The 15,047-nt window shown below is 42.8% G+C and overlaps 1 pseudogene; it reads right to left on the bottom strand.

Moving 5' to 3' along the window:
* Positions 1-547: 547 nt before the first annotated feature.
* On the bottom strand, positions 548-636 carry LOC117012589 (uncharacterized; annotated as a pseudogene).
* Positions 637-15,047: the final 14,411 nt, after the last annotated feature.

Genomic DNA, 15,047 nt, shown 5'->3' with positions numbered 1-15,047 from the left:
GGGCGCCCTACATTCTCCTCCAGGCAGGGAGTGGAATCTCCTCCATCCCTATCAGTGCCAAGCAGAGGGCTGAGGATCTTGCCCCTGAGCCAGGGGAATGACGTAACTTTCAAGCTTCAATTCCCCAGGGTTCCTTCTCAAGTGTCATGTCACTCACCCAGTGTAGCTGGGGCTCTGTGGACACACCACATCCCCAAAAAGGCAGCAGAAGCTTTCTTTGCATAATCATCATCAAATATTTATAGTTGGTTAGGATTTACTTCTATAGGATTTTTAAAAATTAAAGTATAATTGACATACAATATTATATTAGTTTCAGGTATACAACATAGTGATTCGACATTTATACACTTTATGAGGTGATCATCATGGTGACTCTGATAATCATCTGTCACCCTACCAACTTATTACCATATAATGACTATATTCCCCATGCTGTACATTATATCCCTATGACTTATTTATTTTATAACTGGAAGTTTGTACCTCTTATTCCCCTTCACCCTTTTCACCCATGCCCCTACCCCTTCCCCTCGGGCAACCGTCAAAAAATATGGAATGCTTCACAAATTAGGGGCCACACTAATCTTCTCTGTTTTGTTCCAATTGTAGTATATGTGCTGTCGAAGCAAGCACACTATAGGAATTTTTTTGGAATTCAAATTTATTTCCAAAGTAAATTGGATCTCTTTTATAAGTAAGTATAATACAAAACAGAACGATAGAGGAAGAAAGTAGAATTGAAATTAGTGAAAAGGAGTAGCGGCATTAGATGTTACCAGACGTTTGAGATGAGATCACTAGAAGAGCTAGGCATGGCTTTGGGCTAAAGCAAAAAGGAAAATCTGGGGTGACATAGTTATATCATCTGACAAAATAAATCATGCACATCTTTTTTGGCTGAGCCACTACTTCCGGGAACAAACTAAAGAAGAAATTTATTACCTGGGTTTTTGTATTGGTGCATCTTGGATGACCAATTGAACAAGGTCCTCAAATAGAATCTTGCAAAAAAGATGAAGAATGTGAGGTGGAATACTTCCCCTTTCTGAACGGATGGCAGAATTAAGATTATAGAGGCAGCTTCAGTTGTACAGTACCTTGGTCATGCATATACGCAGTCTATGAAGTGATCCCCTTGATAAGTCCAGTGCTCATCTGGCATCATACATAATCTTTACTACTAAAAAAAAATTAAAAAGAATTGAAAAAAAAGATTACAGAGGCAGACCCAATATTTGGTCACTACCTTTTTGATTGGATTTAATGCCACCTTTTCTTTTCTTTTTTTTTTTTTTAATCACTTTTAAAATAATTTTTATATCAAAAGTAATATATGCTCATTGTAAGAAATACACATTATAAAATACACATTTGTTAAAAAGAGAGAAATCTGTAACCCCACCACTCATTTGGCCACTATTAACATTTTAGTGTCATCTTCCCATTTTTGTCTATGCATAAGACATGCATGTCTCTTTTGCTTAGATACTACACATAATGTTTTGTTAAACATTTTTTTCATTTAATAATATACTAGGTACATTTCCCGTTCAATAAATCTCTCTATGATATCACTTTGAATACTTGTAATACTGTGCTATTAATACTGCAGGATATATCAGGAAGATATTATTACGAATATTTAGCCAATCCCCAGGGTGCTAGATATTTGTGTTTCCAACATTTCACCTTTATATCTAATTCTGCACTGAACATCTTGTGCTAACTGTTCTCGAGGTATCCTTCATGACTAACTGTGTTTCAGGGAGGGCAGGTCTGGTCCATTCAAGGCCAGGGCGCCGCAGAGGTCAATAAATTATTTGCCCAGTGACTTGTGGCACAATTTCTATTTTTTGCCCTTTACCAGGCAGGAAGGAGGAAATAGTACAGGGAACCCACAATCTTGATTTAAAGACCATTTCCTGGGCTGCTTAGTGGGGGCAATAGAATTCTTTGTTTCTGTTCTCATGACTTGCAGCTTTGGGGCAGGGTGGAAGCAGATAAGACACAGTGTGGGAATCACTACAGAGGCAGACAGGACAAGGTTCCCGTCAGCCGGGGTTTAGAGCTCTCATGTGTCCTGAAGGGGTAGGTGTCATTTCTCCAGATGTGTTTCTTTATCTGAGAGTCTGCCTCACGTCAGGAGCATGGTGGCCCTGGGCAGAGGTGCAATGCAGTTGGATACTCTTGCTTTTATGTAGTGAGTGAGTTCTCCCTCTCCATGGTTCCTCGGGAGATTTGAAGACAGTTTGTGATCTAGGCACTGAAATGGAAATCCGCTCCAAAGAGCCACACAAATACACGAATCTCCTATTCCGTCAAGTTCTCCCTGTGCATGGTAATCCCCAGCTAGCCTCAGACAGATGGGAATTTATGTTTGAAAACCAATGAGGAAAGGTTTTTCTGGATAATGTGGCATAGTAGCAAACACAACTACAAAGTGTCCCCAAACATGTCTTATGCATTCGCACATGTCCAACAAACTTCACTCTGAGTACATACAGGTCGGTTTCAATATGCAATCATTACAAATCTGAATTTATTCCCATAACTGTTCTTTTTCCCTAAGTGTTTTTTTTTTTCCTAGATTGTATTTCAACCCCAAAGGACATACTTTTGAGAAAATACTCCATTAAAGACATTGTTGGAGCAACTTTTATTATTCATTAGTGTGTTTTAAAGTGGGCCTGAATAGAAATGCTTTTTGCTAAAGTAAAAATACATTTGTTTCTAAGATCTAATTGTACAATTGGTTAGAATTTCTATCTATCAGTTCAAAGGGAAACTTGGTTTCAGTGAATTTGTTTTTAATAAAAATGTGTTATCTATGATAAATATATTTCACTTTGTTCAAATGGATTTGATTGGGAAAACATATTGAGCAGAAATACTGGTAGAGCTTAATTTCATTGCTTTGAGAAAATGTATTGAATGCTGGTTTGAATTAAATTCTATTTGTTTTAATAAAAGTGTATTGGCCTGAGTGTACATATATTTGTTTTAGTGGCAGTGCATTGGATCCAATAAAACTATATTGGCTTCACTGCTTATGTCTCCTTTTCAGTGAAAATAGATTGAATGGGAAAACGAAATAGTCATGAAGCAGCCAGTCCCAAGGTCTCTGCTTGGTGAGACTTTCCAAATAACGGAAGGGAGTGGGCTTCCATAGACTTTATGTCAAAATACACTTTTAAATTTAAATACTTTACTGTCAAAGACTCAGATGTGAGACTGAATTGCCACCATAAAGAGTGCAATTTTCTGAAGCCTCCCTTTCCAGGGACAAGTTATAGGGCTGTCCAGGACGCCAGAGGAAGAAATTCTATGAAAGCCAAGAGCACGTTTGTCAACATCCCTTAAGCTTTATATGGGGCTCATCGGTTTCAATAAGATGCTGTCTACAGGCATTCCTAAATCCCTTAAATGAGCAGGAAACAGACCATGAGCACTCCCTAAGGCTGGTGTTGGCCCATCAGCACTGAAATGGGTCTGACTGTGAGCTGATTAAAAGGGGGAAGCATAGAAACAAGTGTTACCCTGAGAAAACACATCAGAATTACCAGACTTCCCATGCATTATGGCGCCTCAGAGAGGAGTCAGCTCTCCAGAGGGAGTTGACCCTGGTACTGCATTCTAGAAAATGGCAGCCCATGCGAAGTGCCACGACCACATTGTGTAGTTGTACGTGGCTCCCAGGTGCCCAGGTCTACAGATACGCCTTTGTATAGGTGCTCTGACCCAAAAGCTGGAGTTAAAATAATGAGGGTGAATAATAATATTGGCTGTTATTCTTATGTGACTGCTTCACTATTAAGAGAGTATGTGCTCTGAATTGTTTTCCCCCAGAAGATGAACTTGACCTGACTCTTCTACCCAGTTTCATTTAGCCTTGATGAGAAATAAATGCAAATACTGCTTTCATTAACACCTTTGCTCCAACTAAATGTGCTAACAAGCTCTAGACTTCAACTTTCCCACTAATAACTGCTAATTCTCAGTTAGTGCCATTTCCAAGGAAACCTAAACCCTTGGTATGTAGTTGCTCAGTTTTTGAATGCCAGAATTCTCACAAGACACTACAAGGTTAAGAGAGAAAACCTGATTCATGGATATCGTTCCCCCCTGTAGAAATGTTCCCAATTCTATACTAGAAGTCGAGGATAAAATGGAATTTGTGATAAAGAAATTTGCTGTGCTGTCTGTAGAGATGTGATATAGTGACCCTGGGGACAGCAAGTGGTTCACTGTGTCAGAATGCCGTATTGATCCACCACGTTGTAGAAGTATGATGTGGGCTGAATGTACCAATTTCAGAAAGGAAATAGCAATGTGCAACTTTATTCATTGTTCTAATAATGGAGTTTTCAAAAGATGATCCTGGGATATTTCCAGCATCCAACCCCATGAATGCAGAAACTTACACTCCTTTGGGAAGGATCTTTGCTGGATCTTGAGGATGGATGTGCAGAGGGACCAGATATATCTGGGAACTGGGAAAATCTCGTGTGTACCCTTGCAGGATGTCCCTGACCACAGGTTTTTTAAAAAAGGCATATCTACTGGGGGGACCAATTAGAAACAGGCATTCCCTCTAGATAGACCAATTAGGAAAAAGGCAGCACTCACCCTCTCCAAGACCAATGAGAAAAAGGCACCCTCAAATTATCTGGGAGATGATTTCTAATCAGAAGGTAGGTGGGGAAGTGAGAGAAAGAAAGGAGGCGACTAATAAAAGGTTTGTTATTAAGCAAGTTACCACGTGGTCAACTGGAGACTGATCCTGGTGTAGAAGTCTGAGAGCCTGTGTTTTAGGGTTTGTTCCACTCAAGGGGCCAGGGAGTTGAGGTATTTCTATACCAATACCAACTCATTGTTCTCATTGGCTGAGAGCTTCTCTTGGGGAGCATTAATTCTTTAGTGCATCCACCCTGACAGGTGAGCAGGCACAGTGGGCTCTGGCCACCAGAAAAAGGCAAAGAATGCAGGTGGAAGTGGTAAGGTTCAAGGTCAGGACAGGACACTGACAAGATCTGCTATCCCCATGAAACCCATTTTACAGATGAGTAAACTGAGATTTAGAAGGTAAGTAGTTTTCCCAGGGACACACAGCTAAGAAGTAGCACAGGCAACATGCAAATCCAGCATCTGTGTTACTAGCAAGTCAACGACTTATCCACTTAGCCATACTGCCTTGGCCATGCTGTCCAGCTGAAGAAGCTGGAATGCCTCCAAGATTTAAAAACCACGTCTTGAGGGGGTTTACACAGCATCAGGGCTGGGGCTGAGTATTGCAGGTAAGAGAGGGGACCTGGAAATGCTATATTGCCTGAGCTTCTGTCTCTAGAAGTGACTAGGTAGTGATTAATCTTAGGTTGAATTGAATCTTAGTATGAGGTATCTGTTTATTCGACACTAAACTCAACTTGTCCTATGGTACATCTTTGCCTAATAGTTAATAGCAAATAAGCATATGATCACACACTCTGGGTCTGCATCTTCAGTGAACCACGGGTCTCCTAGCTATCTCCCAATTCCAGCAGCTCCCGTGTCGTCCCCCTTTCATGTTTATCCTTTCGCGATCGGCTTTTCCATTTCAGGCGCGCTTGCTAGGTAGCTGCTAGCTGCTTTGTAAAGTAAGTTATGATGACTTTGTACTATAAAACAAAGCAGCCATCCTCACAACTGTTTGGATTCCATTTAATGAGATGGTGGTGACACCTGAATGCCACAATTGAAGAGTTGCGGACGGGTCGTTGTGGAAGCTGAGAGTAGGAATATCAGTATTATTCCCCAGGCTAATATCTCATACAACAATTCTGCAGTTATCTTTGTTCTGTGGAAGTTCATGGCTGCTGCCGGGCCCCTCTTCCTAGGGAGAGACTTCAGGTATAGCAACAGACCCTTAGCTATTTGTCATTACCTATGAATACAGTTGGACAGCCAGGGTAGAAAGTATACATGCAATATTGTGAAGAAGAGTAAAATATATCCATGGAAAGAAGCACTCAACTAAACAGTTCCTACCAGGCAAGAACTCAAAAAGTATTCTGTCTCAGGAAAGCCAATAGTCTGTGGGCCATCCCGTCAGAAAGTGCCAGAAAAATCTTTGGTTTCTCCTTCATCGTCACATGTAAAGGGGAGGGAAGATATCAGACAGCAAACACAGAGGCAAGTCAAGAAGCCAGTCTCATCCTCCATCAATTATGCGAGAGTATTGTCAAATCAATGAATTCACAGTGTGAATGCTCGCGGCAGATGGACGAACACTTGTCGGCTATCTGGAGCAGCGAGAGAGTCAGATTTATTTTCCAAGCTTGTTTGTCTCATTTCTCCTGCCTGGTGCTGGAAGGCACAGCATGCATCTGTGGTTTTTCAAATGCAAGAGATCGTCAACTATTTTATAGCGGGCGAGATTGCGCTCTGTGAGCTAAAGTCTCTAGGACTTCTGGCTTCTCTTTCCTCAGAATGCAGATAGAGGGGGTCAGGTTTATAGCCAGGGGGCTCTCTGTCTGTGCCTGTGGTTTGCAGCAATGGCAGAATGAGCTTGGCTGTGATGGAGGGGTTCCCTTCCTTACGACCTCAGAGATGGGCTTACAAGAAGCTTCTGCCATAGATGTAGCCCGAGTCAGGATGATATGCCATCTAGCACCGGAGGTAGTACCAGTGCTGTTCCACCTTCCAACTGCCCAGGGTTATGGCATTCTCTGTTGGCACAGAACTTGAGATGAGCTCTCGCCTAAGCTAATCAAGGAGGAAAGGGGCATCTTTTGAGTCAGAATGGGTAACTTCACAGCATCTGCCACCCAGCTCCAGAAAGCATTTTTTGGTTCCTTTTTGTGGGAGGAATCATCTTTCGCATTTTATGTATTGGGACAAGTGGAAGTTCATTTGTGTTCTTGAAGTCAAACAAGGGGTCCATGAACATACTCGTTCTGAATTCACAGCCCCCTGACCTGGTGCGTGACCAAGAAGCTTTGTTAGACAAATTCTAAGAACTTCAGGGCAGAGCAAGTCATAAGTCTTCAGGGTTGGTGGAGGCTGGCCAGAGTCTCAGGCTCTGTGCCTCAGTGTGTTCTTTCATTCATTCATCCATTCAATCAGTGGGTTAGCTAACCTTGAGGAGGCCAGAGTTTTCTCAACCCTTGCCCACCACTGACCAATTAAATCAGACTTTCTGGGTGATACATTCATTCATCCATTCAATCAGTGGGTTAGCTAACCTTGAGGAGGCCAGAGTTTTCTCAACCCTTGCCCACCACTGACCAATTAAATCAGACTTTCTGGGTGATTCTATCACGCAGTTAGGATCGAATCACTGTACCAGGCCTGAGGAAGCCGTAAAGTAGAGAAAGGTGATAAAAGCGACATGGGCCATGATAGAAATAAGCCCAGGCTTCCAATAGGGACAGAGATAAGCAGCCCCAAATGCACGTAGGGCATGGAGATGAAGAAGTCCACAGTGACTTTCTGGAGGAGGTGACACGACACTGAGCTGCTTTCAAAGAAGGAGCAGGAATTACACATTATCCAGTCAAAGAATGGGGAAGGCAGATAGTGCAAAGTCTTGGAGAATCTCCAAGGAGCCTACTGCGGTTGACATGTATAATGCAAGTCAGAGTGAGAGGGCAGGCAGATGGAGTGAGAGGGGCACTGGGCCCCATGATGTGTGAGCCATGCTGGGGAGTTCAGCCCATTTTTTTATAGGAAAACCTTTGGAAGGGACTAACCTGATCAGATTTCAGTTTCAGAAAGGGCATTCTGGCAGTTGAATAGAAAAATAAATAGGGAGTTATAAATTTACAGAGTGAACAAACCAAAATCGTTAAAATTTGCCACCTTTTCTAATTTTGCCATCTTTTTCAGTTAGGGTTCGTATATGTATCTTAAAAACAAATGATAGAAGTGAAATTCTCTTGAAAAAAAATTACCATAAAACTCCCATTGGATTGTTTTAGGGAAACACTTTTAAAAATTGAAAAACTGAATTTGAAATTGAACGTTTAAAGATTTGCTTCAAATATATTGTTTGTTTGATTCTCTAAACAAATAATTTTTGGCTTAGGCTTTTTTTGGGTGATGATATCCGATGAGTCTTACTGTCCCTCCACCTTCCAGCTGAAAGGACAGTACTTTGTAGGATAAAAAAACCAGCTTCTATGGTTAGGTCACAGAAATTTGGATTTAAAACCTAGCTCTGGCTCCAACTAGCTGTGCAATTTTGAGAATTTTACTTAGCCTCTCTGCACCTCAGATTATTCATCTGTAAAGATGAGAGTAGCGTGTCCCTCCCAGGTTACACAAAGAAATACATGTAAATACATGTGGGTGCGTGTAAAGAGTCTGGTGCATTGGAAGCACTCAAAAATGACAGAAGGAACCAAAAGGCACAAGATTAAAAACAAATGAGTCAGAAAGGCAATGTGATGATCCATTAAGTGACTCCTATTTCTATTTCATTTCACTCTGGCATGATCTATCCATATATATATATATAACAAAGAGAGAAAGAAACTCGTCATCATTGTGTGGGTCAGTCTTTCCAACCAGTCATTACAACCTCAGTGCAAAAGAACTGTGTTAACCCGATGATGTTTGCTCCGAGCTCCTGAACCAAAACCCAAGCTGTAAAATGACCTGTGTCTGCTCCTGCGACTCTCACTTGCTCTGATGAAAGGCAGAGGAGCCTTTGGCTCCTTCGCTCAGGATACCTACAGTAAGCCATCAACTGCTGAGCTGAAGGATGCGTGTGGCGTCCCCTTTCCCCTTTAATGTGCCATTACATCAAATACTCTATTAGCAGAATTAGTTCATTCAGTGTCTGCACGGGAACGTCCTGCGAATTGTGTGATGTCTCTCGCAAATGGCCCTGCACTCTGGGGTCTACTTCAGCAGTTTATATCCTGCGGAGGAGGACCGAGCTGCCCCAGGATCTGACTGCCTTCCTCTACGTGAAATATTATGGCTTCCACAAAGGATAATTATTTCGATCATTTCGCCATGTGCAAACCTGGTGAATTCAAACGCTGTCAATCAGGCTCTGGCCCAAAGCCTGCTGTCCTCACACCTGCAGCCCAGGACCTGCCTCGGGCACAGACTTCCCACCCTCTTGGCTTTGCTGCTCTGCATAGGTCCACTCCAGATGCAGGTGCCAAAATCTATGCATTTGTTGAGAGTTACAACATGGAGAAATTCCCTTCCCCAAAGAATTTGGGCAGGAACCAAAAGTGTCCCCACTGTTGTATTCTCCAGCAAGAGTTGTGGGTGGAAGCATTGCTATTCCCTCTTATTTACCCTTGGCACCCAATAAACGTGAACGCAGGCAGGGACAACTGCCCCGCCTCAGTCCTAATAATCTCGTGCTCTGAAGATTAGTGAGGATCTCAAGCACACAATGTCACGTTCAGCTCCGCCATGTGGAGCGCTGCGTGATGCTTCATTTGCCGGGGCTCTGGGCTGCTGCTGTGGCCGTCTGGCTCTTTTCCTGTATGCCGAGCTGTGTTTAGCCAATGTGCATTTAATCTGTTATGTTCCCTATTTCTAAAGTAGAAAGGCAACGTATTAGGGAAGTATTTGCTCCTGTAAGAGGTATACCTTAGAATGATGTACTGGTAAATGTTTAACCTTCCCCAGTGGGGAGGTGAATCCTATTTTGTAGTGTTTGCCAATTTCCATGGTGTAAATACTGCCATAGTGACTGATTTCAAAGCCACAATGTGACATTAGCGATCGCAGAGTAGAGAAGAGATATTTGTAACACTCCAATTATCCATTATTTTCACAAAAATAACCTCAAAGGTAGTACATAATAGGGAAATATAAATGTATTGTATTAGGTTGGGATGCATTTTGAGTATTATTACCTTTTAAAAATAATGTATTTAATTGTTAGTTTGTAAAATTTAACTTTTCATAATGACTGTATTTAACAATTGACTTGCAAAATGCATCAAAATTTAATAATTGGCTTTATAAGCTAGAATAAGCCAGCTCCACATATCACTGGGTTTACGAGTATAACATGATATTTCTCATTTATAATCTAGTTCAATGTGGATGTTGACAGTAGCTCCCTACCCGATGATTCAGGGACACAAGCTCCCTCCATCTGAAATCTCTTTTACTCCCTAGGGACCTCAGTACCTGTCACGTCCAACCGGGAGGTGGGGAAAGAACCTAGGATTTCACATGGGTGGTTTTCATGGGCCAGATTTGGAAATGGTATATATCACTTTTGTCCATGCTCCACTGGCTAGAATTCTGTCACATGGCCACACCTCACTTCAAGGGAGGCTGGGAAATATAATCTAGCTGTGTACTCAAAAAGGAGAGGAAACGGGGTTGGTGGGCAGCTAGCCAGTTTCTGCCATAACATTACGATGGACTCCTCCCCTGGCAGCTGTCAGGAAGCAAGCAGACTAAGGGAAACGAGCAGCTGGCCTTCCTTTCCTTATTAAGTGTTCAAGAGTTTAACAGGAATGAACAGTGAAATGAATTGTTATGAAATTAGCAATTAATAAATAGAATTATGCCAATGTAAGAAGGGGATATATGTTACTCACCATTACTGTGACATGAAAGTGAAGCCAGTTGGGCCAGGATGCTGTGGCATGTGCACAAACTGGTTTTTCTAAGCACAATGGCCTATCTATCCATCTTTCCATCCATCCATCCATCCATCCATCCATCTATCCATCCATCTATCCATCCATCCAATAAGCCTTTATTCAGGCCCTGTGTGAGCTTCTGGACAAGAGGTGCTTGGGAAGTGCTCATAGTCTAGTGAGGAAGAGAATCAGGTAAGCACAGGTCAGGATATACTCACATGCAATAATCGAGGAGAAAGCAGCTGAAAATCTGGGAAACTAAAAGCTTCCTGAGCAGGACACATTTAATGTGGGCCTAGATAGATGCATGGGTAGAATTTTTGAGGCATAGGAGGGGGAAATGCATTCTAGGCAAGGGGAAGAGTTTGTGCAAAGATCCAGAGGAATGGAAGAGCGTGGCTTATTCCGGAAATTCAGTGTAGATTCCAGAAATTCCAAGAGATTCAGTGTAGTAAGACATGGGGCTGAAAAGATGGGTTTTCATTAAATGGTGAAGATGTTTTTACAGAGTACACAGAATTTGGGACTTTACCTGTAGGACCATCCTGCTCAAAACTGGGGACCTGTACCTCCAGGGGTACCCAGCATATGCCAGAAAGTATGTAAATATGGATGAAAACTTCATGTCCATCCTTAATGGCAACCAATCCAAAATGGTTTTTGAGACGTCCTGGCAAAGGTTTCTTTCCATTTCAGTGGGTTGATGTGTAGTGGTGAACCATCCTGTGGTCAGTGGAATTCGATGCTTTGATTGGCTTGGACTGAGACACATGATGTACCCCTGAGGCTGGGGGTGAGGTGGTGCATAGGCAAAGCTCAGGGGCTGAAAGAAAAGAAACCATGACTCCTCAGAGGAAAATCCTGACATAGGACAGAAGAAGGGGGAATGGCCACCAGGCAGCCCACCAGCAGCTGACCTATACAGGAGGGGAAAAGCAGCTGAGAGACGGTCTCTAGAACTGCCATTTGCAATAGAGAGTGAGTCAGGTATGAGAGAGAGAAAAATCATTTCTTTCAGTTTTCAGTTCCTGAAATAACGGGAGGACCAAAAGGATAAAGAGATGGCTGCTTTTACTAGATAGGACCAGGTGGGAAGTTGCGGGGTCAAATCCTTTATCTCTAGCCTTTGAAATGTAAACCAAGGCTCTATCCTGCTTCCTCTCAGGCCCTGGGCCTGAGTGGCTCGTAGGCAAAGCTAGTGGCTTCACTGTGGTCACTGTAACTGTGCCAAGTCATGAAGCCACAAGGCCCAAGCCAGGAAGGGCCTGCCCCAAAGCAGATAAGACAGGCTGGTGAGTGAGCACCCCACACCTCACATCCTGCTGAACACATGTCTCTGGGGGCACCACAAAGCCCAGAGCAGACCCTGCTGTGCTGCTTGAGGGAAAGGACCCACAGCCAAGCCAAGATCACTGTCCACAGACCCTGAGCCTCACAGGGAAGGTACTATTTATGAAGCCTCTGCGTCGTGTGTGTGATAGGAAGAGAAAGACGTTGACATCAGACAAGACAAGTTGGAGTTCCAATTCTACACTCATCGCCTGTGGGTCTGAGGGAAAGGGACTTTACCCCTGAACCTCAGTTCCCTCACACGTATGTGGAGACGGAATTGTTGTGAAGATTCAACACAACAGCGCTGGTACAAGCACCTGGCATGAGAGCGTGGCACAAACTAGCTGCTCAGTAAATGCCAATGGTAGACAGTTATAAGGAATTACGATGTACATCCACAACCTTCCTATTCGTTTTCTCATTTAATCCCTAACACAGGAGGGGAGTCTATTGTTATTCTCATCTTACAGATGAGGAATGGACTCACAGTGGTCAAGCCATTGCCCAGGGTTATGCAGCTGGTAAGCAGAAAGCTGGACTTGACCCCAGGCAGCTTGTGGTCAAAGGGGGCCAAGAGAGAATGGCTTCTCCACAATGACAGAAGCAGCTGGTGATGACACCTGGAGAAGGGAGGGCGTCAGCTGCCTTGCCCACCGTTCAGTGCCGTGGGCAGCGACTTCTCAGCGCGTGGAACTGGCTGCAAATCAAGCTGCAAGTTCCTGGCAGCTTTGGGCTGTCCCAGCTGAGTGGAGCACAGGAGGTAAAGTGAGAGTGTAAACGGTGCAAGGCGCCCATTAAAAATTTACGGCCACCATCTAATTTTAGAGGCTTCATTTTTCAGTGTAAAAGCGCCACTGTACATGCCACCAAACTATGAAACAGAATAGTACTGTCAAAAAGGGCCCTCCTTAAGTATGAGGCTGTAAAAATGTCCAGTGGGGAAAACCTTCTTCGTACTAAATTACCCCCCTACCTTCTTTTTCTCTCATTTTTAGATTGGAAAGTCTCCTAAATTTATACTGGAAAATGCTGAAGGCTGGACTGAGAGAAATCTAGAGGATTGTAGTGAAGGCATTGACTTCAGGGCCTTTTGTATGTTTGCAGCTGCGGGGGAGAGCCTTGGAGACGCCCCCACACGAGTGAAAGCCTAAAAAGCAGCAAAGGATGGCAAACCCACCGTCAAGAACCAGATTGGCAATTTCTTGCCATGGTAGTGATAAATGGCTACAGTGGCTGAACTAACAATTGTAATAATAATAACAGTTAACATTTATGCAGCATATACTATGCTCTGGGAACATATTCTTTTAAGGTCACAATGTACCTTTATCATGATACTGTCATAGTATATCTATAACAATAGCCATACTAGCTAACATTTAATGAATAATTACTGTGGTTACTTTACCTCCATTATCACATTAATCTTCAAAACTTCGTAATGATGCTTTGATGCTTTTATGATTCCCATCACACAGATAATAAAACAGGTTTAGGTCGCTAGTATGTGGCTCAGCTGGATTGCAAACTGAGATATGTAGGAATCCAGGGCTGAAGGTCTTACCCACTGCGGATACTGCCTGGCAGAGAAGCCTAAGAGCAACGTCCATTTGCCTTTTGTTTTTCTTAAGTATTTATCATTCTACAAGCATGTCTTCCTGTGTGTGTGTACGTGGGAGTGATAATACATGTGTGTGTGTTTTTTTTCAGACTCCAAGCCCATAACTGCTTATTTGCATGGTGTGTTGGTGTCAAAGTTGCGTTGACTCTCTTCTCCACACACCTAGCTTCAGTCCACTCTAGGAAGTAGCTTAACTTGTTAGTCATTGTTAAGGAGTCCCCGGAAACCTCAATTTCTCCTCTCCCCTTCATCCAGGAACTCACCTGAAGCTTCAGCTATTGTGTGAAGCTTCATGGACCTTGACCAGATCAATGGGTACAGGTGAGATTCTGGGACTAATGAAGTTGGTCTTAGCCTTGGGCAAAGGCAGTGGGAGGAGGGACGAAGGAAAGGGTGACCCACTTGACTGTGGGTCCACTTGACTGTTGATCCACTTGACTGTGATCCAAGTGGAAAGAAGAAGGCTAAGACATTTCTGTGATTGCACAGAGACAACACAACCAGGAATGGGCCGTTTCTGCTGTGCATAAGGACGAATGGGCCGACTCCCTTCCTTGGGTCTAACAATATCCAGGCTTTGCTCTAGTCTATGGTGACCATATGACTTGTCTTCCAAACTCAGACAGTGAGTGAAGAAAAATGCACTATTAATAATAGGTAGAACAGAAAGGGTAAAGTGGAACTGTCCCAGGCAAACAGGACGTGGGTCACTCCACTCTGCTCCCTTCCTTGCAAACCGATGTGAGAAGACGAGTACATTAAAAGTGAGTTTCCTTTTTTTTTTTAACTATTTAAAATATGTTTATTTTGCCTATTTTTAAAATTAGTTTCAGGTGTACAAAACAATATAATAGACATTTATCATTTAAATCCCTCACACAGTGACAACCCCCTCCCCCCATCCACTGTCCCTCTGACATCGCACACAGCCATTACATTTCCACTGTCTCTATTCCCAATGCTGTACTCCGCTTCTTGTAATATATATATATAATTGTAGTTGACATTCAGTATTGTTCAGCTTCAACTTCAGGTGTACAGTGCAGTGATCAGGCATCTACATCTTCCCTGAAGTGGTCTCCCTAATAAGACAAGTGTCCATCTGACACCCTACAAGATCTTTACAACATTACTGATTACATTCCCCAAACTGACTTTCGTATCCCCGTGGCAATATTGTGGTTACTGACTGTGCTTTCTAATCCCCTCACCTTCCCCCTTATCCCCACTCCCCTTCCCATCTCGCAACCCTCAGTTTTTCCTCTATGTCTCTGAGACTGTTTCTGATTAGTTCATTCATTTATTCTTTTCTTTAGATTCCACATATAAGTGACATCACATGGTATTTGTCTTTCTCTGTCTGACTTATTTCACTTAGCATAACGTTCTCTAGGTCCATCCATGTTGTTGCAAATGGTAAGATTTCATTCTTCTTTATGGCTGCGTAATACTCCATTTTATAAATGTACCACGGTTTCTTAATCCAG

The sequence above is a fragment of the Rhinolophus ferrumequinum genome, chromosome 20, assembly GCF_004115265.2.
Source record: "Rhinolophus ferrumequinum isolate MPI-CBG mRhiFer1 chromosome 20, mRhiFer1_v1.p, whole genome shotgun sequence".
Classification (NCBI taxonomy): Eukaryota; Metazoa; Chordata; class Mammalia; order Chiroptera; family Rhinolophidae; genus Rhinolophus; species Rhinolophus ferrumequinum.
The sequence above is the reverse complement of the archived record's forward strand: the minus strand, read 5'-3'. Positions and strand labels throughout refer to the sequence as shown.